Source organism: Balaenoptera physalus, assembly GCF_965194825.1.
Source record: "Balaenoptera physalus genome assembly, chromosome: 12".
Taxonomy (NCBI): domain Eukaryota; kingdom Metazoa; phylum Chordata; class Mammalia; order Artiodactyla; family Balaenopteridae; genus Balaenoptera; species Balaenoptera physalus.
Window position 1 is genome coordinate 52,142,648 of NC_138897.1, and position 27,670 is coordinate 52,170,317.

A 27,670-nucleotide genomic window follows, 5' to 3' on the forward strand; every position below is an offset into this window, starting at 1 on the left:
GCAAGAGGGAGGGGATATGGGGATATATGTATGCATATAGCTGATTCACTTTTTTATACAGCAGAAACTAACACAACACTGTAAAGCAATTATACTCCAATAAAGATGTTAAAAAAAAAAAAGGCAGTTGGGGGTTCTTTGGTCTGTTTGTATCTTTTGTCCAGAATTTGCCTCAACTGCACATTCACACAGTTATTTTTAGTCCCATATAGTTTCTTTGTATTTTGTTGCTCAGGGAGACTTTGTCCAGGTGCAAGCATTGCAGCAAAGGGTTCCAGTTCCCAGCCTGTCTCAATGGTACTTTATTCTTCCTTGTTCCAAGAATAGATTTTAAAAAACATGCTTATGTTATAGATTAAAAAGTGAGATAGTGGGAAATTTTTTTTCGAGAAAGTTTGTTAAAAAGATAGCTTACCCTCAAAAACTCTATTTTTTTACCTCACTTGGGAAGAAGAGTAGAGAACATCAAATATTTCTCCAACTTATGCTGAATGCAAAGTTGAAATTGCTATGATATTTTAATAAAATATTCTGTAGCTTTCAAGTAGCAAGAGCTCTTTTCTGACCTCAGGAGTTTTACATTTTCCCATTATGTAGATTGACTGTTTTGATAGACCAAGGTGACTGACAGCTGAGTCTCACAAGGTGGGAACAAACTTGATTGTCTGTAAATTGGGAGAGAAATGAATACTCAGAGCAATTGTCAGTTATGTTTTTGGCATCACATTAGTTCCAAATCCAATAAAGCTTTGAAACCTCTAATAATTTTCAAATGGTCTTTGAATGACAATTTTAACAAAATTGGAGTGGTAGAAAGACAAAAATGAAAGTGATAGGAAAATTAAAAGGAGTCTTGCATATTATTTCTGATACATATCATTTATATTGTCTCGCTCTATGCTAGAATGTAATGAAATATTTGCCATGCACAGAAAGGGTTTTCCTGCAAATCTGTTGGAGAGGTTTTCTATTATGTCTCCTGTGAAAGACTTAAATTTAGCTCAACTAATATGAATAATAGTTTCTGAAACATACTTATGCATGTATGTATACTCATAAATTCTTAAATATTCATAAAATTGATGAAAGTATAGATTACTTCATTTTGTAAAAAAGTAAACTTTTAGTTAATAAGTAGGTTCAAAAATCACAAAATTATACATAAGAGATGACAAGAAAAGTCACTCTTTATAACCTGGGTTCTCTCCTTTCAGAAATAAGCACTTGGGTAGTAACTAAAATGTGACAAAAAAGTCATATCAGTTTTGGAGGTTCTTTCGAACTCTCCTTGGTTTCTTTTGTGTTCAGTAAGCAACCCTCAGTTTATAATTTGTCTTCAAACATAAATTGACCAACAAGGAAAGAAGTTTTGATCACTAAACATAAAAGATATAGCTCACTTGGTAACTATAATTATCATTATGAATTAGTTCACTTGCATCTTCATTTATACAATAGTCTCTGGTGTGTTTGGAAGCCGTGGAAGTGTGTTGCTTGAGCACAATGACACAGCCGAGTTTCTGGACATGAAAAATGATGATCACATCTTGGATTGTTGTGATTCCAACCAGGTGCTACAACTCTCTAAGGTTCTGCTAAACAAACATTTGGCATCCCTTGATTTTATCAGGATATTATTGTTGCAAAGTTCTTGTTCCAAATTTTACTTTGAAAATCTATGTATAATTGAGATAACTCTATCCTCTTAAATATGCCTTTCTAAAATATTTCCTCCATATTCTCACATAAATTATCAAAAGACATTTTAAAAGATTACTCAGTGTTGTGTGTGTGTGTGTGTGAGAGAGAGAGAGAGAGAGAGAATATGATCTGAAAAACTCTGAATGTCTACACCTTCCAATTGTCAGACATTCCCACCACCAGAATATCAAATAGAACAGATGATAAAAAACAAGATATACTGCTTCAAAAAGACTCCTGATGAAATGAATAATGCTATGGTCTGAATACTTGTGTCCCCCACAAATTCTTATGTTGAAATCCTAACCCCCAAAGATGATGGCATTAGTAGGTGGGGCCTTTGGGAGGTGCTTACGTCATGAAAACAGAGTCCTGATGAATGGGATTAGTGCCTTAATAAAAGAGGCTCCAGAGAGCTCCCTCCCCTCTTCCTTCCTGAGAAGGCACAGTGAGAAGGCACCAGCTGTGAACCAGGAAGAGGGATCTCACCTGAACATGACCATGTTGGCACCTTGACTTTGGATCTTTCAATCTCCAGAACTGTGAGAAATAAATTTCTGTTGTTTATAAGCTACCCACTCTGTAGTATTCTGATATAGCACCCCGAATGGGCTAAGGCAAACAAATAAAATAGATAATTCCTCCCCATTAACACATGGGCAGGGATTAAGTGAGCCATCAAAGAGATAGCATTAGGATAGAGGAGAGGAGAAAGTAGAACAAAATGATTAAGATTGCAGGCTTTTCACTCAGATTGTCTGGCTTGAATCCCAGCTCCCACCTTGGAACATTTACCAAAGTTCCTTTTGCCACAGTTTCTCATCTCTGTAAGGGAGGTAGTAGCAGTAGTGCTTTCTGGGTGTTGTGAATATTAAATGAGCTTATATAATGAATGCACCTGACGTGTAGTAAGCATTTTAGTAACGTTAGCTTTTATTATGACAATGGCACGTTCTAGGAGTTTGCAATTCTAAAAGGCACCAGGTTACAAATGGCAGATTTGGGTTATTATGACAGCTGGTACTCTCCTGGAATAATCTGGAATTTAAAAAAAAAAAAAAAACCTCTGATAGTTAACACTAATAGTGTAGAGAGCAAAGGCAAATGTTTCTCTCTCAAGATCTCCTAGGACAGCATACAAATCTACATATAATTGCTTATATGATCAGCAGATATTTAATGAGAGGCTCCACAACCCTACCAAACTATCACGTGTGGCTATCACCAGTAAAAGAGACTATGCTTACCTAACTACAGAAATGTCTCCATATGTACATACTAGAGCATATGTTAACTTATATGCGCACATTTTTGTGAGCTTGTCAATAAAATAAAACATTGGTATTTTAAGGTCTTTTCTTAGGTATAGAAATGTTTTCACGGCAGATATTATAATGTTTCTTTGATATCTGTGACATTTTGTTGTAGATTACAAGATTCTTCCAATACATAGAACAGATGTATTAATGCAGTCCAATTTCTTTCCACAAACCATCTATCATCCAAAGTAAAATAAATGGCTTTCAATAAGAGATTTAATCATAAGCTAAAGAGAAATGGAAGATTTAAAACAAGATTTACAGAAAAGAAATGAAGCTGTAGCGGGAGTGGAGAATGGGATGTACAGAAGGGCATCCTGCCTGATTTTCCCACCCTGGGTTTTTCTCCACAAAGACCTAGTGACCAAGGGATTGAATGGTATTAGTACGCACTGTCTTCAGCTGGTTAAAGCCAAATCGTTATCACATTAACACCATCCTCTAATTAATGGTTCCCTGTATTGGTCAAAGAGTAGCATTTTCACACATCACTTGACCACATCACTAAAATCCTTCTAAGTGAACGAAGGAAAGATCCACTTATAGATCACGAGAGGAAATAGAGATGGGAGATCCCAAGATAGTCCCCAAACATTCTAGAATCACCCACAGAAAAAGACAAATGCACGCTCACCCAAGCACTTCTACCTCACAACGCCCTTTTTCCTCTGCCCTCGGAAAAGCCATGGGAACTTCAGGGGTTTATAGTTTATTTGAATATTCTCATTTATTTCTCTGAGGATTTTCTAGGTTGGAGTTAAAAACAAACAAACAAACAAAAAATGGAAGAACTCAAAGTTCCTTATAAATAATCCAGAAGTGCTAATTATCATGTCTCTGTAGCCTCACTCATACAGTATAATACTGTTCATTTTAATTAGAATTTTTCTGAATAAACATTTAAATGTTACACTTACAGTATAGTGCTGGAGTCTCAATTTGTATCATTCCAACACCTTGTTTTCCCAGCAGGGTATCATTAAGACCAATGCTTCATATACCTGGGAAGAAGAAAGTAATTCCACTAAAGGATTTACTCCCCCCAATTTTTCCACTTGCTGATACCCCGTCACACTCTCTGCCCTCAAGCAACGGATTGTGAACTATTTGTTACTTGGTTCCAAAAAGCTTTCCTTTGCCAAACTATAAATACTCCTCTTACTCAAATTTTTCATATTTTCTTTCTAAAACAACCTTTGGAATCTGGAACTTTTATTAAATTATTTTGCAAATTTTGAAACGCTGTTGCTAAAACTACAACCCATAACCAAAAGTGAAAGGCAGCTTAAAATTTCTACTGTACCAATTAAGTTACTGAATGCAGGAGAAACATCCCCTTTACAAAACATGATTAAAATATGATATAATTAGTTTTTCATAAAGATGCATGAATTTTAACAAGCTTTAACAGTTTCACCTTGAGTCTTTTTTTTAAAAACCGTATAATGTTTCATTTCTTCTATCTTTTTTTCAGCTAGTCTATTGGTATTGAACCAAGTGTATGTGGTTTTCAAGAACTATGACTGAATTGGCAAGGAAAACTACTAGGTTAAACTGGTGACATGAGCTGTTTTAAGAGAAATTCATATTACACAAAATAATTTTTATTTGAAAAATTAGCTTAACTTCTGAATGGAGAGTAATGCTTGCAACCAGAATGTGCTATTTAATAGTAAAAAGAAAAAAAAAGGCAATGCATTACTGTGTATTAGAATACATGTTACATTGTATCTTTTATCTCACACATGTTTGCATTTCAAATCCCTAAACTTACATAACACAGGGAAACTGACATTCAAAGCAATCTTAGCTTTAAGATAAGAGCTTCCACCTGCTGCAAAAAAAAAGTGTCAACAGAATCCACTTAATCAGTTTTTGTCAGTTATTAAAAGAGAAAAAATCCACAAATTTATGATTCTATCTTTTCCATTTTCTGTTTGCAGCTTATACAATTTTCATGCTTTCAAATTATAACAATAGTTTAACATTTTAAATACCTTTTTGGCACATCACTGAGGAACATTAGGGATATTTGCATCTTTTCTGTTCTTTAGCAGCTCATTGATGATTTTCATCATCCCCATTGCCCCAAAGGAAATGTAGCCTTGCCTTTGCCTATAGAGCTATTTATCATCTCTAGAAATTTGTCACCTGGCTCTAAATGATTTACTCAGTAGACCTGAATAATTCTCTACTTGGTCCTTTTCCCCCCAAGCAAAGATACTGCTGCATTTAGACAAGAAAGAGTCTGTTTAAGAAAACCCTAAAATGGGGCTTACCTGGTGGTGCAGTGTTTAAGAATCCACCTGCCAGTGCAGGGGACACGGGTTCGAGCCCTGGTCTGGGAAGATCCCACATGCCACGGAGCAACTAAGCCCGTGTGCCACAACTACTGAACCTGCACTCTAGAGCCCACGAACCACAACTACTGAGCCCATGTGCCACAACTACTGAGCCCATGTGCCACAACTACTGAAGCCCGCGGGCCTAGAGCCCGTGCTCCGCAACAAGAGAAGCCACTGCAGTGAGAAGCCCGCGTACCGCAACGAAGAGTAACCCCTGCTCGCTGCAACTAGAGAAAGCCCATGCGCAGCAACGAAGACCCAACGCAGCCAAAAATAAAATAAAACAAATTTATAAATATATATATATATTAAAAAAAAAGAAAAAATCCTAAGGCATTTACACAAGTGAAATAAAATCCCTCTTCTCTAGGTGACCTTAAAGACAAAATAGTGGTGTGATATGGGAGAAAAGGCTGAGGCTTTTTCTGTCCGTTTTTCTACAAAGTAAGTATAATAAAATAATGTGTAATAAACTCATTTTTATCACTACAAATGCAAGGATTTAACATTCTTGCACATGTATAATTATGTATATATAATTACATCCTTCCAGTATAATCATATAATAATTTTGTTGCATTAATAATCAGTGTTCATATTATGACTTTAAATCTTATTTACCGCTGAACAAGGTAGTATATTAAAACTATATAGTCATTTCTTCTATAAGTTTCTGCTTTCACTGGAGTTAATAACTGCCTTACTTATTTGCTTTGTTTTCTCTTAGTTTAACTCCAAAATATCCAATAGAACTTCTTCTTAACTTGGAAGATAATTATCAATCAGTATCTTTTAAATTTTTTAATTGGACCCTAGATTTGCATTCTCTAGACTTGCTGTACTTACTCTCTAAAACTTTCTGCTTTCATTATCCTGGAATTTTCTTCTTCTTTTGCTTATATTGAATCCTCTATTGCCTGGGTTCCATTTTTTTCTGTTTTGGAATTATAATACATAACCAATGAGTTCCTAAGAATGGGAACACGGGATGGGGGGGGGGAAGTTTTGAGAACTTGCATGCCTGAAAATATATTTCCTTTACCCCCAAAATTGATTGTTAGTTTGGGTAAAGAATTCAAGGTTAGAAATCATTTTCTATCAGAACATTGAGGGCGATGTGCCACTGTCTTCCAACTTCAGATGTTACAGTTAGAAATACAATGCCTTTCTTAATATCAGTTATTTGTATGTGAGTAATTTTTTTCTCTCTGAAAAATTATAGCATGGCAGGTTTTTTATTTTGTCTTTCAATATTTTAAATATGTTCCTCTGCTATCTTCGTGCTTGCATTGCTTTTGAAGATAAATCTACTGACATCCACATATTAGTTCCTTTGTATATAGTATGTCTTTTTACTCTGGCTATTTTAAAAGTTTTCTCTGTATCATTAGTTTTGAGAAATTTGATAATGGTATACCTTGGTCTAGTTGGTTTTTTGTTTTGTTTATGTTAAAAAGAAAACATTGAGCGCTTAGGATTTTTTGAGATTTGTGAATCTTGGGTCTTTTAGTTTTCACCAAACTTAGACATTTTTCAGCCATTATTCTTTCAAACATTTTCTGTTCCACCTACTCCTTTCAGGAATTCCAATTACATGTATATTAGGCCACTTGACACTGTCCCACATCTCACCGGTGCTCTGTTCATTTTTTTAAAAAATTCTCTTTTCTCTCTGTGATTCATTTTGGATAGTTTCTTTTGCTGTATTTTTAAGTGCACTGATCTTCTGCAATGTGTAATCTGCTATTAATTTCACTGAGTACATTTTTCATCTCAGTTATTATAGTTTTCATTTTTAAGTTTGATCTGGGGCTTTTTATACCTTTCTTGTCTCTACTTAACTTTTTGAACATCTGGAATACAGTTATTAATGACTGTTTTAATGTCCTTCTCTGCTAATTCTAACATCCAAGTCCATTCTGGGTCAGTTTTCGTTAACTTTTCTCCACATTATGGGTCTTTTTCTCCTACTTCTTTTCATGCCTGTTGTTTTTTTATTGGCTGCCTCACAGTGTGAATTTTACCATTTTGGATGGTAGATATGTTTGTATTACTGTAAACATTCTTAGTCTTTGTTCTGAGATATGTTTTAGTTACTTAGAAATGATTTCCTTTCAGTTCTTGTTTTTAAGGTTTGCTAAGAGACTGAAGCAAGGCTTAATCTAGGGCTAATTCCTCCTCACGAAGGCAAGACCCTTCTGTGTACTTAGTTCACCACAGATCTTGAAGTTTTCCCATCTAATTGGTGGAAACTAGCACTATTCCCAGTCCTGTGTGAGCATCTAATTCTTTCCAATGATCCTTTCTCTGGCTCCAGGTAACTTCCTTTCACATATGCATTCATTAGTGCATAGCTGAACACTTGAGGGGACCCTCTGTATATCTCCAGGGTTCTCTCTTTGAGCTTCCCTTTTCTCTTCAGTACTCTGCCCTTGAACTCTATCTGGATTGTTCTCTCCAGATGCTCATTTCCTTTATTCCAGGTCAGAGGGTCTGCTGGGCTCTACCTGAGTGTCTCTTCCCTATGCCATGGCCTGGAAACTCTCTCAAAGCAATATCTGGGCTTAATATAGTGCTCACTTTATTTGTTTCTCAATTTTGGGATCACTGTCCTTTGTTGTCTGATGTCTAATGTCTTGTCATCCATTGTTTCATATATTTTATTCGGTATTTTGGTTGTTTCAAGCAGGAGAGTAAAGCTATACCTTGTTATTCTATCTTGAACAGAAAGAGAAGTCCCATCTATCAGTGCTCATATTTTTAATTTCAGAGAGCTTATTTAATCATTTCGCACACTTTTCTATCCTTCCTTTGTTTATAGAATCAATGTCTTGTCTTATCTCTCTGAAGATTAGTTTGATTCTGTTTCTGTCTTGTTTTTGCAAGTAACCTTTGGACATTTCTGTGAAATGTGAGATGTGTGCTGTGTGACACATCTGGGTCGAGGCAGTAAAAAGATTCTGAGTGATTCTCTAGCCTCATTCTCCTTATGCTTAGGAGACCAGCAATGCTCCAGATGGCCCAGTATCCCTCAGACTGGATCTCTGAATGACCATATGAAACAAAGCCCTCCTGAATACCTACAATGGACTTTGCATGAGTAAGGAATACATGTTTATAAGCCTTGAGAGTTGGAGGTTCTTTTATATGTAGCTGAAGTCTAATGTATCTTGACTAATACCTTGACTCCCAAAGAAAAGGTTGAGTGCCCATAGCATCTTTGTTTCCCTAACTTTTTGCTTTTTGCTTGTCAATCTATATTGCAATGTGCTCTCTCCACTAAAGGCTCTTTGAAGGCAGAGGTAATGCCATGTATCCACAGTTGCTCAGAAAATATTGGCTGAAAAGATGAATGGCGGGGTTTAAATCTTTTAGTATAACATATTGAGTGTAAATTATGCTTATGATTATAATAACCATATGGATTGAGACAATGTAGACACATTAGCAGTAAAAATGGAATATAATAATATAATTACATTCATATATAATATTTGGGGAAAATGCCAGCTTTTCTTTTCTTTGGCTTTTTCTAATTCATTTATGTAGGAAGGATTTATTGCACACCTATTAATCATATGCTGTGCTTCTTTCTAGGATATGACCCAAAGAATAAGAGAGAGTATTTGAACTGACTTCTAGGACTTACAAACTTATCTGGAATTTCAGAAAATAATGGCATAATAGGCTGTCCTTATTTTTTAAAAAATGTATGGCCATATCAATTCAAAGCTTGCTGGAATGATTTTAAATACTACTTTCTCTAGTGGAAAGATTACGTCCAAATACTAATGCATTTGTCCATGAGCCAGTTGTGTAGCAACACTAAAAAGTATATAGCTCTAAATATGTTGGCTCCAAAAATGTATGTGGCAGAGTTCTTCCTTTATTTCCTTCCACTTCTCTTTTTTCTCTTCCATGGAAGTTAACTTTTACTCCAATAAAATACCCATTTATTTCCCAACATTTACTGTCTGGTGAAAAATACTGACAATCATATTCTGGTTCAGTTGTTTTCTTGTTTTGTGTATAGAATTTTAGCTCCTCAAGGACAAGGCAAAGACCACATCATATCTTTTGTTGTGATTAATTTGGCAAGCATATCTCCATACTTAAACATAGTGTAAGTATTAACATGTAGCTGTACATGTCGATAATTTACATGGAGTTCTCTTAAATATATAAGCTCAGAAAAATCTTGATTAAACTAATCTATGTCAGAATTTTTTGTATTCATCTCATACAATCAATATTTTTAAGCATTTACTATGTGCAAATCACTTTTCTAAAAAAGGGAAAAATCAAGGTAAACTCTCCTCTCTGGTAGAGCTTACAGTTCTAAAACATGAAGATCAGATTGGGTCAAGTGCTATGAGTAAAAATAAATCTTGAAAGGAACAAGAGAGTGCCAGAGGATAACAATGATATTGTTTTTCATAATTTCGTACTCTAAGGTATTGCAATATGAATGACTCTGTAAAATGTTGAACATTTTTCCATCATAAAGGGTTGCAGTTTAATTTCTTACCACTACTTATCTGACTTCTCTTTTGATCTGCATTCTTAAAATCATGGTGAATAATAGTTGACCCTTACCTACTCCTGGGTGGATGCTGTAGGTGGAACCTTACCTACTCCTGGGTGGATATACACTCTAATTAATGTGTTTATAATGCACTGGCTTGAAAAATTATATCTCTATATCTCTCTATATTTATTGTATGGATTGAGTATTTAAAACCTAAATAATTAAAATAATTAAAGCAACATCAAATGAGTTAGTTTTAAATCTAGAAATAGAATTTGTATCTTTTAATTTTAGTAAGTGTGCCAAGCAGAACTTGCTCATAACTGAGAAGGTGCTTTCTGAGTGCTATACATGTTATTTAATATTATAAAGTAAATACTTTTCAAGTTATATAAGTTTCTACAGAATCTGCTTTTCATTTAACTTGACTTCAAGTGATCAAAATCTGGAAGAATAAATTCAGAGATATTTCCTTTCAATTATTATTTTTCTGCATGATTTGGTAACATGTACTTTTGGAACACAAGGTTTGACCTCAGGAAATCTGGTGTTTGTTTTCAACCTGCTGACTTCTTGACTGATCTTACCCATGTCATGTAACCACCTGCTTGAGTTTCCTCATCTGAAAAACAGAGATAAGAATAGTTTTTTGCTGTTACTCTTATAACTGAAATGCGAATAGCTCTAAAGCTTTGGTATACAGAAGAGTCATGCCATGGCAGGACAGTATAGCAAAACACTGTAACTTTAACCTGATCCTGCACATGGGGTACTCACCCTCTATTGCCAAAGTAATTTATCCCACAAGTCACAACTATTAGTTAAAGTTTGACTGCTTCGAAGGTCAAAATCAAGTGATCTATTATGTTTGGCTGGGATCCCACTGTCATACATTCTCTGAAATTTTAAAGTCAGAGATAAAAGAAGTAGATAGAGGAGAGGATAGATACATTATTAGTGAAAAAAAGTTGTCCGTCTACCCCTGACCCTTCTATGTTCCATCTCCATTCTGCATCCAGCATCTATGTCAGACTCCATACTCAAATGGGTAATTAACTTTGAGAGCCACGAATATGTGCCAATTTATTTGCTTGGCAATGTATGTGGTTGAAGTACATGGTCTCTTTACTTAAGGAGTTTAGAGTCAAATGAGGGGAGAAATAGTAACATGGGAAACAACAACAAATTACTCAGAAATAATCACTAAGACTCTCTGATACAGGTGATCACTGGTATAGGAGTTATCAGGTATATCTTGTTATTAGGTATATTAGGACAAACTGTGTTTCTAACTATCTCATTCAATCCTTTTGAGTTAATACTACTTATGTTGTCCTTCTGTACGTTTAACCTCTTCTCCATTGCTGCCTCTTCTATAGACCTGAGACCTTCTCAACTTCCCAATTTTACATTAAATAAAAATAATTTAAAAATATACATTTAATACCGTCACTTTCTGCTTCTTTTCACAAGTTTCTAAAACCATGATTCTAGACTCTGTCAGACTTACCACCTTCTTTATATTACAGGTATTTTTAACACCCAAATTTCTATCCTAAAATGAAATGCATAGATAATAACCTACCTACTGTACATATTTTAAAATAGCAGTACAGGCAAGGTCCATATCAAGATGGCTCTGATCCTGAGTTCAACTCACCTCATGGACATACACACCAAAACTTTTTACGTGTAGAACAACTGTCTCTGAGAACAACCTAAATACCAGCAGAACAGATTTTCTACAATTAAGAAATAACAGGTGCAGCTCCGCACACAGCAAGAGTTTGCGGTCACCATGGCAATGCGGCAGCTGGTGGAGGCGGACTGTGGGGTTGCCAACCTGCTCCTGAAGCTGGCCGGGCACTTCACCTTTAAAAAAAAAAAAAAAGGAAATAAGAAAGAAAAGGTCACACTGAGATGGGTAGGAGGGGTAAAAATGCAGTGTAGTCAGAAACCACACCCCAGTGTGGTGACCCACAAGCAGGAGGAATATTACAAGCATAGAAGTTCCCACCCAGGAGTAAGTGGTCCAAACCCCACAACAGGCTCCCTAACCCAGGTGACCTGCACCAGGAAGACAAACCACCAAAACATCTGGCTTTAAACACCAGCCGGGCTTACATGGGGAGAGGTGGGAGAGATGTCAGAAATAGATTCTCTGCTCTTTTTCTTTTTTTAAAGATTTAATTTTATTTATTTTTGGCTGTGTTTGGTCTTCGTTGGTGCACACGGGCTTCCTCTAGTTACATCGAGCAGGGCTTCTCTTGTTGCAGAGCATGGGCTCCAGGCATGTGGGCTCAGTAGTTGTGGTGTGCGGGTTCAGCAGTTGTGGCGCACGGGCCTAGTTGCTCCGCGGTGTGTGGGATCTTCCCGGACCAGGGATTGAACCCTTGTCCCCTGCATTGGCAGGCGAACTCTTATCTACTGCGCCACCAGGGGAGTCCAGATTCTCTGCTCTTGAAGAGCTCATGCACAGACTCACTCACTCCAAGTCATAGTGGAGAGGAAATAGCTTGAAAAGTACCCGGGAAATATCAGAAGGAGATTCATTGAATAATATTGGTACAGGTGCCAGAGGGGTAGAAATCAGGTGGAAATTTATCTAGGGAAAAAACTGATAGGCACCATTGTTTAAAACCCTCTTATCAGCCAGCTGGCCTGACACTGGGAGGCACCATTTCTGTCACTCTCAGTCAACCTAGCTATCACCGTGCACCCTGCCCTGGCTGCTCCCGCCTGCCTCACTGGGCCGGTGGACTTGGCTGGCACCATTTTCCCTCCAGAGTGGTTCCCCCTTCATAGGGCCAGCCTCACACACCAGTATACCTGCAAGAGTCATGGCCATGCCTCACAACCAGTCTCACCAGATGCCACCCCCACACGTCAGCATGCCCACAGCAGTCTTGGCTGGACCTCTCAGCCAGCCAGGTCAGAGCCTAGCCCCACCTACCAGCAGTCACAGCCGAGCCTCTCAGACAGTTGGGCCAAGGATCAAGCCCACCCACCGGGGCCTCTGTAACAGTCTCTGCTGAACTATGCAACCAGCTAGGCTGAGGGCCAGCCCCACCAATTAGCACACCCACAGTAATTGCTTCCCAACAAGAGGGTACACACAACCTACACAGGAGATACTCCTGAAACACCTGGTTCTGATGGCCAGGAGGGATTTTTCCACTGACCCCACAGGACACTTCTACATATGGTCACTTTTTCAAGATGGGAAGATGTAGGTGACATACCTAATAAAAACAGAGAGTTAGGCTAAACAAGGAGACAAAGGAATACCTTCCAAATGAAAGGACAAGATGAAACCCAGAAAAAAAACTAAATGAAATGCAGGTAAGCAATTTACCAGATAAAGAGTTCAAAGTAATGGTCATAAAGATGCTCACTGAATTGGAAGAAGAATGGATGAACTCAGTGAGAACTTCAACAAAGAGATAGAAAATCTAAAGAAGAATCTATCAGAACTGAAGAATATAATAACTGAAGTGCAATATACACTGGAGAGTGCAATATTACTCAGACGTAAAAAGGAATAAAATCTTGTCGTTTGCAACAAAATGGATAGACCTAGAGGGTGTATGCTAAGTGACATATGTCAGACAAAGGCAAATACTGTATGTTTTCACTTATACGTGCAATCTAGAAAACAAATAAAAGAACAAAACAAAACAGGAACGGACTCAGATACAGAGAGAAAACTGGTGGTTATCAGAGGGGAGAGCAGTAAAATAGGTGAAGGTTATTAAGAAGTATAAACATTCAGTTATAAAATAAATAAGTCACAGGGATGTAATGTACAACATAGGGAATATAGTCAGTAATATTGGGATAACTTTGTATGGTGACAGATGGTTACTAGATTTGTAGTGGTGATCGATTTAAAATGTATATAAATGGCAAATCATTGTGTTGTACACCTGAAACTAATATAGTATTGTATGCCAACTATTGTACAATAAAATAATACAAAGAAAAAAATGCATAAATAAAAAGTAGTACAAAATTCTAAATATAAAGGAAAGATGAAAAATACCTTATAATAATATACATTTTAGTTTAAAATGTTTGTACATAAATACACATAGAGATATAATGAAATAATAAGATACTTGCACTAGAATGTAGAATATTTCTTAATCCAACAACTAGAAGTTTGATAAAAATGTGTTGTACTGGAATCTCAAACATTACATTGCTATTTGTGTTCAGATTTTCTTAAATAGTGAACAACTCTTGGCAAAGTAAAATCATCTGTTGATTTACATGATGATTGCTTTTCTGAAAAGTACATGGTGTAATAAAACTACACAAAAGTATTTGTCAAGTTAAATGGAGTGGGATTTTAGGTGAAAAAACTCAACTTTTTTTTTTTTGCTATATAAATATCTCACGGATTTTTCAAAAGTTGCTCAAAATGTAGAAAAAAATCTTTATGTGGTACTGTCCCGTGAATTGCCAAAAGTCTAGCTTCCCTGACTCACCTCAAGTTAATATCAGAAGTACCTTCCAATATATGTGAAACTACTCATGCATCTAAATTGCCACAAAAAAGCAGTAATGTCCCACTGAGAACACATTGTATAAAAAGCATATTTTACACTATTGATTCACGTTTCCTCTTTAAATGTATTTCTAAGCACAATGAATCTGGGTCTAGCCTTCACCATTTCTAGGTAATATTCTATTGTATAATACACCACATTTGTTTAACCATTCATTGTCCCTTTGCTGGACATTTGAGTTGCTTTCAAATGCTATTAAAGTACTAGTACAAGTCTTTTTATGGACATATGTTTTTACTCATCTCAGGAATTTCAGGATTGAAATGAGTGTAATTGCTGTGTTATAGAGGAGGTGAATGTTTAACTTTGATACAAATTGCCAAATGTTTCCCAAAGTGATTCTACCATTTTACACTCCCATCAGCAAATTATGAGATGTGCTTCACATACCCACCATTGTCTAGAGTGTTCCATCGTTTTACTTTTAGACTTTCTAATAAGTGTGTTTGATCTAATTGCAGTTTTAATTTGCATTTCTCTGATGACTCATGACTTAAAGAATGTTTTGATGTATTTAATTGGTCACTTTTATGTCTTCCTATGTAAAATGTCTCTTCAAGTCTTTGCCCATTTTTAATTGGATTTTTTGTCTTATTCTTCTTGAATTCTAAGGAGTCTTCTTTATATATCCTGAAAACAATTCTGAAAGAAACATTTATGGCAAATATTTTCTCCCCGTCTGTGGTTTGCCTTTTTAATTTTCTTAATATTATATTTTCCAATACCTAACTTTTTTACTGTGAAGAAATTCAATTTTACTAATTTTATGAAAAAAAGAGAGCCCTTGCTTTATTTCCTATTTAAAGAATCTTTACCAATCCAAGGGTCTTGAAAGCATTCTGTGTTTTCTTCTAAAACCATGTTATTTTAGTTTTTACTATGATTTAATGTTTGTGTATGTTGTGAAATGAGGATCAAGATTTAATTGTTTTTTTTTGTTTATTGTTGGGTTTTTTACTTTATTTATTTATTTATTTTTGGCTGCAATGGGTCTTTGTTGCTGCGTGCAGCCTTTCTGTAGTTGCGGCGAACAGGGGCAACTCTTTGTTGCGGTGCTCGGTCTTTTCATTGCAGTGGCTTCTCTTGTTGCGGAGCACAGGCTCTAGGCACACGGGCTTCAGTAGTTGTGGCTCACGGGCTGTAGAGCGCAGGCTCAGTAGTTGTGGTGCATGGGCTTACCTGCTCTGCGGCATGTGGGATCTTCCTGGACCAGGGTTCGAACCCATGTCCCCTGCACTGGCAGGCGGATTCTTAACCATTGCACCACTAGGGAAGCCCGGCAAGATTTAATTTTTACCCATTCAGATATCTCATTGCTACAGCACTATTTGTGGATCCCTTAATGATTTACATTGATAACTTTGTCAAAAATCAATTGTGGACTCCATTTCCAAACACTATTCTGTTTATTGATCGATATGTCTTTCTCAATGGTGATATCTCACTCTTAATTAGTATTCATTTGCAATAAGTTTTGAATAGTCAAGATAATCCCAAGAAGAAAATTCTGACAAAAATCCAAATTAGAAGACTAAAGACTTCTCTGAAACTTCAACAGCTTGAAACATCGATATGTTCCTTTTCACAAAATTCAACCTTTTTAGCATCATATATTGTTCCTTCCCTCTACTTTTTTTTGTTTGTTTGTTTTGAAATAAGTTTGGAATTACTGTAAAATAACCAAATTAAATAATAAGATGGTTCCTGGATACCCTTCACACACTTTCCCCTAAATGTTAACACAATTTAAGGAACTGATATTTCCTCTGTAAATGTTATAATTCACCAATAAAATCATCTGGCCTTGCAAGTTTCTTTTTGGAATATTTTAAATTGCTACTTTAATTTCCCTCATAGAAGTGCAATGATTTGATTTATTATTTTCTTCTTGAGTAAATTTTAGTAGATTGTTTCTTTGAAGGAATAGCTCTTTCATCTAAATTGTCCAATTTATGAGCACTGAATTTTTCATAGTATTTCTTTATTATCCTTCTAATTCTATGGGGTTGTAGTAATGTCTCTGTTTTCATTTATTAATAATTTACATCTTCTCTCTTATCTAATAGTTCAGTCTGTCTAGAGGTTTATTCATTTAATTGATTTTTTTCAATAAACCAGCTTTTGGTTACAGTGATTTTCTGTACTATTTCCATGTTTTCAGTTTCATTGATTTCTGCTCTACATTTTATTAATTTCTTCCTTCTGCTTGTTGTAAGTTCAATTTGTTTTTAAATGTAAAAGCTTAGAATTCTGGTTTGAGACTTTTCTTCTTTTACAATACAAATAGTCACTGCTATAAATTCTTCTCTAATTACTGTTTTAGCTACATAACCAACAATTTGATATGCTGTATTTTAATCTTCATTTAGCTTAAAACATTTCTAATTTCTCTTGAGACTTCTTTCTCATAGTTTATTCAGAAATATAGTGTTTAATTTCCATATATTTGCACACTTCAGACATCCTTCTATTATTGTTTCCTTTTTAAATTCTGTTATCATTTAAGAACATCATTTATGTGATTTGTATTGTTTTAAATTCATTAAAGTTTGTTAAGGTTTGTTTTGTGGCTGAGAATATGGCCCATCTTAGAGAATGTTCCATGTGCACTAGAAAATACTGTGCATTTTGTGTTCATTGGGTGGAGAGTTCTATAAATGTCGATTAGGTAAAGTCAGTTTGTTCAAGCCTTTTATGTCCTTATTGATTTTATGTCTACTTCTATCAATTGCTGAGAAAGTAGTGTTTAAGTCTCCAATTATAAGTTTGTATTTGTCTATCAAGTTCACTGATTCTCCTTTTGGCTATGTTAAGTCTGCGAATGAGCCTACTGAAAGTATTCTTCCTCTCCATCACTGTGTGTGCATATGTGTGTAACATTTCTGTTGATTCTTTCTCAGTTTTTACAGTTTCCATCTCTTTGCTGAAATTACTCATCTGATCCTGTATGCTGTCCACCTTTTCCATTAAGCCCTTAAACATATTAATCACAGGTATATTACATTCTTTGTCAAATGGTTTAACATCTACATCATAGTTAAGTCTTGTTCTGTTGGTTGGTTGGTTTCTTCACAGGGTGTTTATTTTTTTCTTTCCTTCTTGATGCTTCATAGATATTTGTTGAAAGCTAGACAGCTTAAGTAGGGTCATTAATTATTGAGGTAAATGATTATTATGCTTCCTTCTACCAGACATTAATGTGGAAGTTTGAATTAATCTAGATAGAAGTTGGACTGAATTTGAGGTTGGTTGTTGCTATGGTTACTTTTAGTGCTCTACAGCCTTCAAATTTCTCTAGGATAGCTTCTATTTAGTCTTTAGAGTGAGGGTTGATTTGCCAGGCCTTCTTCTCCTTTTCATGCATGTCTTCCCACACTCCTTAACAGCCTGACATATTTTACTCATACTTCATGTTTCAACTCAAAATTTATTTAATTTGTAAAGCTTTTCTGAACCCCCTCAGGCAAATTTAAGTACTGTTACTATAATCTTAATAGAAGATCTGCTGTAATTATTCATTTTCATGGTTTTACTCTCCCACTAGACTGTATGCTTCATTTGAATCTAGAAAGGAGGCTGGAAAAAGGGTGATTTAATAAAATTTTGGTTACTAAATAAATAAATTTATGGATGAATATGTGGTTGAATAGAAGAACTATTACTTAGTCTATAGTCACCTGATACATGAGGAATGCGTAGATGCACTCACTAAGGTTACAGGAATTAATATAAGGTTATTTATTATAAATAAATTTAATGGGCATTATAACAGAGGAAGAAAAAATAGGAAAGTTGAAAATTTTAGCTATATTTATGCACTGTTTACTGTTTGTCAGAACAGCTTTAAAAGCTTTATGTATATAAATTAATTTTATCTTGACCACAACCATGTTTAATGAAGAAACTGAGCCAAGAAGAGGTAAAGTGATTTGCCTAAGGTCATACAGTTTCTAAATGGCAGAACAAGAATTCAAATCAAAGTATTCTGGCTCCAGAGTCTGTTCTTGACTACTTTCCATTAAACTCACAAATAAGGACATTTAGGACATTCTGTGGAGAATTTTTACAATGGAGAAAATGCAAGAAATAATTTCTGTGATGACTGGACTGAACAGCATTCATTTTAATGACTTAACATTTTCTTAGTCTATGTAAAGCCAGAGTTAATAAGATTTGCAGGGGCAATAGCTTTGAAACAATGCCTTATACGGAATTAAAATCCTGTAGATAAATGCTTGGACAGGTCTAAACTTTAAATTCTACATTTAAAAAATATGTTCATGTTAGTATAACTATTCTAAATATTTGATCATTAAGAATGCAAATACATTTACTTTACAAGTTGCTGCTGGTTAAAATAAATACTAGATTGAGCTCTCTTTGGCACCGGGGCTAGCTGAGGCACACATGGGTAAGTCTGGAAAATTGTTTGGCTTGGGCAATGGAATATATGTTTGTTTCTGGCTAAGATACCTGTTGCCAGAAAACTCAAACTTGGGGATGGGATAACTGTAGCATAATGACAATATTTTAGATATTGAATGGCCAAAGAAACAGCATTGTACGGTATACATCAATTTTATATGTGTGTGACTGTCTTTAGGTACTCTTCTAAGACCTAATGAGAAAGGGATTTGAATCAAATTTAAAAGAAATCTTTTACTAAAAACTTTATAAGCAATAGAGATGCAGGAAATACACATTTAATAAACTTTTAATACTCTATCAGAATATGGCTGAAATAAATCATTGTCTTGCATTTTGGTGCAGACATGTAATGGCCCTTCAAGGCTCTATTCCAATTTATTAATTCAATGTTCAACATACTTAGACTGTTTACATATATTTATTTCAATGATTATGTATAGTTTACTTATAAAATTTCAATTCATCATTTTAAAAATATTCTAATGGGCAAATGATTAATTAAGAAAAGTGAAAATGGTTTGTTGAGAATTCAATTTATATTATTAATTGCCAAGTGTTAATATATTTAATTTTAGTGTTTTATCTTATGGGAATTTCTGAAAGCAATGGACTGATTTAAGCACCATGGTCTTCAAAACATTGATTTTAATTTTTAAATCTGTTGTTACTACCAGAGGAGCATCTGTATTCTTGCTTACTCATCTTAACCAATTAATAATTCAGAATTCTCAACAGACAAAAAATTAGTCATTTCTTGATATTTTGCTTCTCAGAAACTCCATGCCCAAAATGTTAACCAATTCTCACTACAACAAGAGAAATATGGATAACTGTATGGTATTTTTAATATCTCCTTTTAATTAACTGCAATAGAATTATTTTACTTTTTCCAACACCTTTTTCTGTCAATCCCCAGCTATCTCTCCAATAAGCTGAGCTACAGTATTTTGAGATAGATTGAAATGTGCAAATGCTTGTTACCTTTACTTTGTATTACATGCAGTGGATCCTCAATTATAAACTTAAAATCTATAAAACATTTTGCCATTATTTTTATGTTAGAAATAAGTAAATTTATAACAGCATTTGATTTAAAAACAGCCTTCAAAAATCAACAAAATATAGAAACCCCGATGAAATTCAGTTCTTTATTAGTTCATTGAGATTTTCCTCAGTTGGTCCTCTTTTCTTATGTTGGTTGCCACTCTTAACTATGTGGTAGATTTTATCATGTGTACTTGTATTATTTATAAAGTATAATAATTTTTTATTTTAAAATGTAATAATATTTTTACTTTATGCAAAAAGTATTTTTCTTGAAGATTATAGCTCTCTCAGTTTATCTTTTATTTTCCTATTTTATTAGAGACAGATTATAAGAATATATCACTTTTCTTGTAATTCTAAGAACTATAGCACAAGTTATGATGATACATTACACCTAACATTTGGTATGAACTGCAGAGAATGTTGGTTTATTAGCAATAGCTACTATTCACCACCAGGTGATTGTTCCAAGTCTGAAGGTTGTCATGTCTTCCAATTTTCCACAAAAATCCAGAAATCAGGACGTTGGTATGTAATCTCTTAATTTAAAAATATTTACAACAATTCAAATATTTAAAAAGCAAACCATTAAAGAGAAAACTGGACACCATTTTTGAATCTGTAACCCTCAAGTCAGCAGGTTGTGACCTCTGTTGTGAATGCATTGAGATTTGCCTCAGTTTATGATACATTGGCCTTTTAGTGGGAGATAGTAAGGAAATAAATTCCCAAGGTTGTTTTTTGTCATTTCCTTCCGGGGAAGATATTTCTTTTGTACATTTCATGGGCTGGATAAAACTAAATATAAAGTTTAATGTGTATGTAGTAACTTGAAAAAATAAGGTGACTTTTCACTAAAATAGACTCCTGATCTAAAACTTAGCATCATTTACAAGCATAAAGGACATCTTTATTATTCTAAATCAGGCTTTAAAGAATGATATTCAATAATGGGAGAATCACTCCATTCTTCATTTACAAGTGAATTAGCATAACAAAGCTGCTTAATGTGAGAGTTCACAAAGCTCTGATTAATACATTAATCCTTACATTTTACAATGGGATTTATTTTTGCAAATAATTTCTATTAGAAACTGCCTTTACTCTCATTTTTTCCTTTCTTTTAAAATATTAACTCTTTAGGAACTGCCACTTCACTGAGTAAAATATAAGTTTTGAACCAGGATATGGCATTCACTAGGAGGAATTTGGTGTGGGGAGAGGCACAAGGTCTTTCCCTCATTTAAAGAGCCTGTGAATGATGCTTCAGTAAGATGTTCATATTGAAACGGAGCAGGACTCTGCTGGGGTCCTCCCAGGTACAAACACCTTTCTGTGTCCCCCATTTCTTATTTGCAGGATAAAGGTTTCAGTCTCCTAGACCTTCTTTAATACCAAAGAGCAGATTCAAATAGTTACTAATCAGGGAAGTAAGAGAATGCAGAAACAAAGGGGGAGCAATCAAGAAACAACGATGGTGCAGCTATTAAAGCAGGATCCTGGTTCCTGCACAAGGGATATACATAACAAAATCTTTGAGTTGTTCTGCAGGAACAAAGGCCCCCACCCAGTTGGAGGATGGTAACTTCAGAATGAGTGCAAGATTCCTGGAGCACCACCCCTTTACCTCACTACCAACCCATCAGAAGAAAGTCACACACCCTGCACCCCTCACCCCAAATTTTGCCTATAAAAACTTCTCCCTGACACCCTTCAGGGAGTTCAGGGTTTTTGAGCACGAGCCACCCATTCTTCTTGCTTGGCCCTGCAATAAACCTTTCTCTGCTCCAAAGTCCGACCTTCCAGTTTGTTTGGCCCCACTGTGCGTCAGACACACAAACTTTCATTCAGTAACAATTTCATATATTGCCTTTTCATTCTACAACAGATCCTGAAACACCTAGCACTCACTCAGCTCTTGCTGGGCCAGTTCTGAAACTCTTTTTAATAATTCCTACAGTTATCATTACAAAATGCTTAAAAAATTCGATGAGGATTTGTTAGCTCTGTGTACATACGTAAAATACTCAAAGGGTTTAAATTCAGGTAGATTAATGTGTGGCTCAGGATTCTGGCTTTTCTTTTGGGAATTTTCTTGGGGAACATGCTTGGTTTGGAGCCCAGTTATCTAACCAGTGTTGATGCCTTTACATCCTTGTTGTAACTAACAAATAATTTGATTTATTGAATATCTATTTTGGTACTTTATTTTATATTGATTTTGAAACCATATAATTTGGGGAGGAAAAATACTGAAAACTTAAAACATGTATTTAAATGTGACATTGAGATCTTGTCTGACTGACTTGCCAGGAAATTGAATCTTAGTTGTTACGTTCACTCTCTTTCTTCCCCTAGGAGAATAAAAGAATTAAAGAAACTTGTCCGGATATGGGAGAACTAGGGAAAAGACTCTACTCATTAGACTTTCAGTAATAGTTATTTTTTAAAACTCACATGGTCACTTATATATGGGTCACTTAAAAGCACACCACTATGGATGACAAGGGTGTCCTTTCCAGGAACTCTGATGCCTTGGGTCTGGTGGCCAGTCCTCTCACAGAACTAGACATCTCCCTGGAGTTCACCCAGGAGCAGGACCTACCAAGCTTTATCTCCTCTACTCTCATTTACCACATCCTAACCCCCAGTTCCCTTTAGCATTATACTGAAGGGGAGCAGAATTTGAACCCTATAATATGTCTCTTGGGCATTAGGATTACCTTGACCTGGTTATTTTCAAGAAGGTGCAGACATAGGAGAAGCTCTGAAAACCAAGTAGAAGTTACCCTTTTGTAAGAAGCCTTCATATTTACAAGGAAAATCTCCATTTGTAATGGCATCTCCCTCTCTCTACCAGAAACAGAAGAATGACTCTAAGTCTCTAGAAACTCTTATCAATAGAGAAGGCAATGACTTAAATCTGCATAACAACCTTACTGTTATTTACTGTGTTTTTCCCTGGTAACTTCCCATAATCCCCTCCCCCAAACATCTTTTGTCTTTAGCTGGAGATGGTATTTAAAATGGTGGCTTGGGCCATTTCAGGGAGTTACTCAGTTTTCCTGGGTATCTCCCATGAATGTAGGAGGTATATATGTTATTAAACTTCTGTTGTTCTCCTGTTAATCCATCTTTTATTACAGACGTATCTCAGCCAAGAACCTAGAAGAGTAGAGGGAAAATTTTTTCTTCCCCCAAAATCTCATTTAGGAATCAGATACTCCAGAAAACAGAGTTTAGAAAACAGAGTGTTTAGGAGCAAGTTGTGCTTTAGTCTAATAACAAAAATCCTTTCAGCCAGGGATGCACAAAAAACCTGGATTCCGTATTGGAAGCAGGTAGGATAAGCACAGAATACTATCTCCAGAATCTTCCTATTGCATTATTCCCTTAAAGAACAAACAAACAAAAACAAAGTGTAGATTTTTTAATAGTAATGATAATGCCATGTAACATTTAATATTATATGATGCAGTTACTAAACGAAAGTTTCCCAAACCCAAAACTTTTTCAACAGAAGATCCATACTATTATTTAATTTGCTCACAAGTTCATCTTTTAATGAGGAGGTTGCAGGGTTTTGAGATCTGGCTTCAGAATTGGCAGAATTTAATTCCTGCTGTTAATTAAACAAGGAGGCCATTAGACGGAGGTGGTTCTAAAGCCTTAGCAGCCTATGTAACAAATCAAAACCTAAGCCTATAAATGCCTCAAGGTTTAGAAACCAAAACCTAAGGCAACCAATCACAACTAGGCTTTTCCAAGTAAGGCGAATGTTTAAGCTATAGCCAATTAAATAATTTCCTTTCTTTGTTTTCACCTTTTTTTCTATAAAAGTTTTTCTCCTGGCTCCTGTCAGTATAGTGTTCCTAACAGCTTTAGCTTTGGCACTGCCTGATTCAAATAGATTTTTCCTCCAATACACTCTTAAAATTTTAATAGGCCTCAGTTTATCTTTTAACACTGCCCAGGCTATTGAATTTGACTATGTTTCATTAAAGCAACTAATCATGTGGCTGCCAATCTGTAACTTGTGATTATGCAACGTCCCCGGAATCAACGTACAAAAGTATTTGGCCTATAGTCTGAAAATACATTATAACCTATACGTAGTATTTTTTTCAAGTGCTTGTAAATTCTGTTGTGATTAATAAATTTCAAATTTATTTAAAAGTACTAATAAATGCATATTAGCTTTCTTAATTATGCATTTTTTAAGTTAATGAATGAGGAAATTAAAATTGTCGTGTTGGGAGAAAACATTGTCTAGAATATTTTATTTATTTTTAATTTTTTAATTGAAGTATAGCTGCTGTACAGTATTATATGTTACAGGTGTACAATATAGGGATTTACCATTTTTAAAAGTTAAACTCTACTTATAGTTATTATAAAATATTGGCTATAATCCCCATGTTGTACAATATATCCTTATAGCTTATTTTATACCTAATAGTTTTTACTTCTTAATCTCCTACCCCTATAGAATTTTTCTTATTTTCAAATTGATAGGGAATTCCCTGGTGGTCCAGTGGTTAGGGCTGACTCAGCACTTTCACTGCTGAGGAGGCAGGTTCAATCCCTGGTGGGGGAACTAAGATCTCGCAAGCTACATGGCCAAAAAAAACCCAAAAAAAATTGGTAGTAAAGTAAACCAGGAGGGCCAATGCTTCTACTGTTCCAACTTGAGAAAAGCTAGAAATTTACCAAATGAAATTCAATATTAAAGGTAGCAAAGAATTATGAAAGCAATGAAGCCTGGGTGATTTATAAGTATGGATAAAAGAGAATCACTGAAAGTGAGCTGATGATCGCAGGCTGTGTTGGCTCTGGGAACATTTGCCAATTCTGGGAGTGGACCAAAGACCAGTGTTAGCCTAGGGAGAAGGACTAGGAGCGACAAAGTTGACACTTGGGCAAACTCAAATGCATGGACGGTTGCAGAGATCTTGTGCGCTGTGGTGGTGTGGAGAGCTCAGCTGACCTCTCCTTAAAGACAGTGAGGGCTTCCCTGGTGGCGCAGTGGTTGAGAATCTGCCTGCCAATGCAGGGAACACGGGTTCGAGCCCTGGTCTGGGAAGATCCCACATGCCGCGGAGCAACTGGGCCCGTGAGCCACAACTACTGAGCCTGCGCGTCTGGAGCCTGTGCTCCGCTACAAGAGAGGCCGTGATAGTGAAGAGGCCCGCGCATCGCAATGAAGAGTGACCCCCGCTTGCCACAACTAGAGAAAGCCCTCACACAGAAACGAAGACCCAACACAGCCATAAATAAATAAATAAATTAAAAAAAAAAAAAAAAGACAGTGAACTTCCTCCAATCTCTCAGTGATGAGGAAACAAAACACACTAAAGGGAGAAAGTATGTACTTCCCTACGTGCTTGGCCCCCCTCACAAAACACTTCACAAATTTTGAAGCTACCTAGGACAAGATGCTGGAGAGGTAAGCTGAAAACCTCTGAAGAAGCAAGTTAAATCTCCTGGTAAAATTCTAAGTTTCAGGAGACAAATACCATGGAAGGGCCATGCCCTACAAACAGGGTAAACAGAGGTAGACTTACAGAGGTAGAGTTTCACATTTTTCCTTGGGTATTTCCCATGTGTACATGAGGTATACATGTTAATAAAATTCTGTTTGTTTTCCTGCTTTTACTCTATCTTTGATTACAGGGGTCTCAGTTAAGAACTCAGAAGCAGAGAAGGAGAATTATTTTTTCTCTCCTACAATTTGGATCCTATGCGAGTAACCTCCATTTCTATCCCCATGGCCCATTGCATCGCCAACCTTCTCCATTCTGCTCTCTTCCCTAGAGCCTGATATCTGTGGAAGCCACCAGCTGAGCTCACCTGCACTCTGGGCTGTCTTCTGTGGTTGACATCAGCTGGACTCCACGGCATTCTGGCTCCCCCTTAGTCATAGCCACTAGGAGGTTCCTGTAAACCTGTGCCTATCAATCAACTTTCATTTGCCATCATCTTTGCCCTCTCCCATTCAACCTTATGGATATTTTTTCTAATCACACCCTCACCATCCCCCACCATGAAAACTTAATGTGATTTGAATTTTAATTTAACTTTTTCTAGGGGCTCAGTTTCGATTGTGAGAAACTGGATTTCAGTAACCATTCAATTCCAGTTGTGGTGATGGACTCTCCCTTATTGCAGCCCCGTGGTGCTTCACTATCCCTTGTGAGTTTCTGTACACACCTCCACATCATTAGACATTATTCTGACTGACGTAGATCTAGATTATTGGTGTCATGTTATGAAGCCTTAGAAAAGGGGTAGAACTACTCTGCATACCATTGGATGCAAATCCAGGACCCAAAGATTACATTTTTGATCTTTAAATTAGGGATGAAAGTATAGTGGCCTACATTCAGAGATTCCTCCATTTTGACTCCTTCAAAGTATCCATCCTCTCTCTGGCAGGATTAAATTCAAATCTATTTCCTTTACATCAGGAACCACCAGAGCCTGACCACTATGTACCACTCTAGGCTTATTCTGCAATATGTTTATAGTAGTTGTACCGAACTACATCAAATTCACTCCCTTAAGTGTCTCAGAACATATTGTAATTTCCACATAAAATACTTTCACATTCCCCTTTCCAGATTTCCTGCCTAAGTAATTTCTTCTTGTCCTTAAAAGGTAAACTCTATCATTATTTGCCCCAAGAAGCCTTTAGCTGCCCTCTACTCCATCACATCTATTTTTTTTCCCATCTACTCATAGAGGATCCTGTGTAAATGGCTATTAGAGCAACTATTGCACTGTTTATAACTTTTGGTCTATTATCTGTATTCCCACTAGTTCCTTGTATTTGGGAACTACATCTTATTTGAATTATCTGTGCTTAGAACAGTAACTGTCATACAAGAATAGTTTAAAAGATGTTGAATAAGTGAACAAATGGGGAAAAAGGGACTAGTATATTGCTTAAATCTCAATGTACGAAAATAGACCAATTTTCTTTCATGAATTTCATAAATGCAGATCAATTTCAAGGTTTCTGAGCCTTCTTTGTCCTATTTTGCCCAGATTCCTCAGAAGTCAAATATAAACATACTGTATTCCAAAGCACTGACTTATTGATGAAAAGATTCCACCCTAAATTCTCATCTCTTTTCCTATCTATTGAATCAGGCTGACAACCTAAATGTAAGCAAAAAATAATTTCCCTCTGTCTTTGTATTTTAAGGTTTAGAGCCTTGTCATAGATAGGGCTCCCTAGGAACAGAATCTGAGGCTCTGAGATTTGGTGACTGAAGAGTACTCTCATGAACACTAATTTTGAGGGAACAAAAGAAGCAAGCGTGGGCACAGGTAAGGTAAAATTGTGTTGTAGTGGCAATAATGGCTTCAGCCTTTCCCACAGGGAGCTCTGAAACAGGCCGGCCCTTCAGAGAATCTCAAATCGAGGAGAGGGACCCAGGCCTTTGTATTCCTACGCTGTTTGGTCACTGGTTGCCAACTACCTAAGGAGGGGGGGCATAACTTGAGGGAGGAAGCCTCTTTTGATGGAGAACAATTTTCACCATGGCCTGCAGCTGTGAGCTACCAGCAGCCAAGCTTCCCAGCCGTCAAGGGATGGAGTACTTCAGTCCTGAAAGATTTGGAAGATGAACCGCACCATCAGCTACAATCTACCGCTTGTGATGCTTGGATACACCTGCTTCACAGTCAGTTCACCGCATCTGGGAGCAGCTCCTCCAGGATTTTGAA

At 36.1% G+C, this 27,670-nt stretch overlaps 1 long non-coding RNA gene across 1 annotated transcript in view; it reads right to left on the reverse strand.

Moving 5' to 3' along the window:
- LOC309639224 overlaps positions 1 to 25,237 on the reverse strand; it is a 1,035,697-nt gene extending 1,010,460 nt beyond the window's left edge. Inside the window, exon 1 of the long non-coding RNA XR_014251531.1 lies at positions 25,152 to 25,237. This is a non-coding gene — a long non-coding RNA (uncharacterized lncRNA). The remainder of the gene's footprint in view (positions 1 to 25,151) is intronic.
- Between the last annotated feature and the right edge of the window lie 2,433 nt (positions 25,238 to 27,670).